Source organism: Chrysochloris asiatica, unplaced genomic scaffold (genome assembly GCF_000296735.1).
Source record: "Chrysochloris asiatica unplaced genomic scaffold, ChrAsi1.0 scaffold00027, whole genome shotgun sequence".
NCBI classification, from domain to species: domain Eukaryota; kingdom Metazoa; phylum Chordata; class Mammalia; order Afrosoricida; family Chrysochloridae; genus Chrysochloris; species Chrysochloris asiatica.
This window is the reverse complement of record NW_006408545.1, coordinates 3,057,315-3,061,195: the sequence shown is the minus strand read 5'-3', so window position 1 is coordinate 3,061,195 and position 3,881 is coordinate 3,057,315. Positions and strand designations below refer to the sequence as shown.

Here is a 3,881-nt window from a genome sequence, read left to right as displayed (position 1 = left end):
GACACATAAGATTCAAATATTCAATCTACAGGAACACACTTAATCATTTTTGCTTTCATCTACATTTGCATGATACACTTATTAAAATATTCTTGTATAATTATGTTTGGTCTCATTATTTCAAGTCAGGTTTAAAACCTTAAAACCAATCATCCATACAAAACAAGCCATCAGTAAGACAATCTCTTTCTTCCGCCTCCCCAACCCCAATAACTATGACATATTTTAGAACATGACTTCAACCCCTGGTTTGTAACGACAAATGCTCTGTCCATTTTCTTCATAATCTTTATTGGTGTGGCATACTTGGTAGAACTCAGGCATGGAAGTCAACAATGACCCTTCAAAGCAAACTGCGTATTGATGCATATGGTGTGTAATGACTTGTACATCAATAGGCTTTGGCTTCAATCTACCGCCACTCAATTCTTCACTTAATTTCAGCCTGGCAGCTACATTTGCAAGCAACATCCAAAGGTTCTGAACATGGTTGACTCTCCAGAAGGGCAATGTTCTTGTAGAGAGAACGTTTGACATGTTCTTAGATAGTCTGTGTGAAGACTGGATTAGCAAACACTGGATGAAAAAAGATTTCTGGTCCCAAGAATCAATCTCTCATAACCAATATCAATGGAAATATTTTTCTTTGCAATAGTACTGATTCCAGTATACTGTTTAATCCACTTTGATCCATCTGTGTCTTCCTTGTTAAATTCTTTTACTAATCTGGGCAGACATAACTGCAATGCTCCTTTACTGCCTTAGCCGTTTCCAGGGACTGTTCTGGAGGGATTCCTACTTCTCGGTCTCTCAGCAGCTGCTGAATAAAATATGTTAGATCCCATCCTGCAATTGGAATATAATTAATAAAGCTGCCAATCACATATCCTTCCGCCACAGGAATGACGTGAGTGACACCACCTCCGCTGTCTATTACCATCCGTCAACGCCCTCTCTCCTACTTGTCTAGAGGTCCAGGATGCAGTTAAGGCAAGAACAGCCTGTACAGCAATGTACAAGCCTGGAACATCAAATGACTCAAACATTATTTCAGCAGTATATTCTGTTTTCCAGATTGTTCAGTGAAGGTTCAGTCAAAAGAAAAGAATGGTTTTCAGCCCTCAAGTATTTAAAGATTGTTTGCTCCATAAATCTTTCCATTAGGTATCAGTCTTCAACTATACCATGGCGGATTGGCCACTTGTAGCCTAGGTAGGTTTTCCTATTGCTTCATCACCAATGAGGAAGTCCAGGTCATCAACGGCTTTCATCTCCTTCCTTTGAGCTTGGTCACCCACTTTTTCTGACTCCTTAACAGCAATACAAGAAGGAAAGATGAACTGTGGCTCGGTATTTCCAGCATACCCTAGCTTTGTTTACCCAGTGCCACAGTTTGCCACACAGGCCGGCAGCCGTGCCCCATCTTCCTCCATGCCTGCTGCTACCACTGCTGCTATCTGCTCCATGCTGGTTGGGCCCTGGGATTAGCAGTGGGAGATGAGAACTATCTGACCATCCACAGTCTGGGGAGGTAGGGGAGCCTTTGAAGCCGAAGCCGTAGCGAGAAAGCATCAGGTTGGGTCAGCAGCTACCACTTCTGCAACCCAGGCAGACAATGGAAGTATACTTTTAAATACATATTTTTCCCTTCTTCAATGTTGCAATGATGGCAATGAATGGCTATGAAAAATACTTGTACTTTCAACTTCTCCTTTTAGTTGAGTATTTATCTTTGAGAAATATGCATTTTCTATTGTGCCCAAGGTTAAGCTTTTTATTTAATGACAAAAACTCAATGTAGTTTTGTAGAAATAAAGACATTTTAATCCACAGTTTTATCATTGTTTTGTGATTATGAGACAACAATACATGTGATGTCCATTATATGTTGTTGTTGTTGTTGTTAGGTGCCGTGGAGTCGGTTCTGACCCATAGCGACCCTAAACAGGGTTTCTGAGGCTGTAAATCTTTACGGGAGCAGAAAGCCTCATCTTTCTCCCATGGAACTGCTGGTAGTTTGGAACTGCTGACCTTGTGGTTCACAACCCGATTCATAACCACTACGCTACCAGAGCTCCTTGTCCATTATATAGCCATTCTATAAAGCCAAAGTCGATTTAACCTTGTACTTAGCATGTCAAATGTATGTTGATTTCTTAACTGATTTTTAACTTTTAAAAATATTTCTTACATATACCATTGTCTTTTAAAGTATACAGATGTTTTATCTGAAATACTTTCAATTTACTGTCAATTCATTATTACTGGAAAATCTTTGGAAGACAAAGACCTTATAGAATAGTTCTTAGAAATAATTTCCAAGATCAAAGAGGAAAACATATAGATAAATTTACCCATATTGTCATTGTGTGTCATTGTGTGTTATGTGTTCAGACTCAGAAGGTTTCTGAGAACCAGCTGGTGCCTTTAACTGGTGACCTTGTGGCTAGCAGTCCAGTGCCTAGCCTACATTACCACAGCAGGACTCCAGTACCCATAAGAACATTTCAATACTGTTAGCTAACCTCCAATGAATCAAATTTAGACTGAATTTTATATTTTGTCTCAAGCTGAGGTGATTTACCTTTCAGTATATTCTTAGGCTATTTACCTTTTAGTATACTCTTTGCTTATTTGAAATAAGTGTAGATTATATTGAAGTCTCTCACTTTTCAACTTTATTTTCTTTGGTAGAACTTTCTTGAATCTATTGATACTCCATGTAAGACTCTGAGATAGAATGAGGGGATTTCTAATTCTTTATGTAAATCAATATTAATACTGTAACAATATAATTCTCACCAATAGACCAATGTTGTTTTTGTTAAGTGCCATTGAGTTGGTTCCAACCCATAGCAACCCTGTATTGGGATTTCGAGGAGCGGCTGGTGAAGTTGAATCACTGGCTTTGCAGTCTGGCTCATTAACCCACAATGCCACACCAGGACTCGAATAGACCAATAAGTAACATCAAAATAAATGGAGAAAATTTTGAAGTTGTCAAAGACTTCATTTGGCTTGGACTAACCATCAATACTCATCAAAGCAGCAGTCAAGAAACAAAATTACTTTCTTAAAATGTTCAAGGGTAAGTTTGAGAACTAAGGTGCATTTGACCCAAGTCAAGTTACTTTCAGTAACCTCATATACATGTGAAAGTTGGAAAATGAATAAGAAAGACCGTAGAAGAATCAATGCATCTGAGTTATGGTGTTAGAGAAGAATAATGAAAGTACCATGGACTTCCAAAGGAACAAACCAATCTGTGTTGGAAGAAATATACCCAAAATGCTCCTTAGAAGCTAGGATGTACAGAGCTAGTCTCTCATACTTCAGACATAATATCAGGAGAGACATATCCCTAGAGAAAAATATTACGTTTGGTAAAGTGAAGGGTCAGCGAAAACCAGGAAGACCTCCAACAAGATGGACTGGCACAGTGGTAGCAGCAGTGGGCTCAATCCTAGTAATGGTTTTGGAGGTTGGTGTAGGTCTGGCAATGTTTCCTTCTATTGTGCATAAGATTGCTGTGAGTCAGTACCAACTGGACAGCATCTAACAACTACAACAACAATCAGTAAATTGTTAATGTTTTCAAAGAAATTTTCTTCTCAAAGACATTTTAGCCAAATATTAATTCTACAGTGTCTGCCCTAGCTTCCTCTTAATGTTTGATATTGACATCACTTCATTCCTGATCCTCTATATTTTCGAATTCCTTTATAAAGGTGTCCTCTAGATATAATCCAATCTGTATTGGGGATCATTTTATTAGTTTTCTAGAGAGTTATAAAAGTCATATGCCAAATTACTTTCTTAATGTGTCATTCTAGAGTTCTGATATATATAGAAAGTGTGATTAACAATATCGAAATACTTTT

At 38.1% G+C, this 3,881-nt stretch overlaps 1 pseudogene; it reads right to left on the bottom strand.

Annotated features, from left to right (window-relative positions):
* Window positions 1–225: 225 nt before the first annotated feature.
* On the bottom strand, window positions 226–1,466 carry LOC102828233 (annotated as a pseudogene).
* Window positions 1,467–3,881: the final 2,415 nt, after the last annotated feature.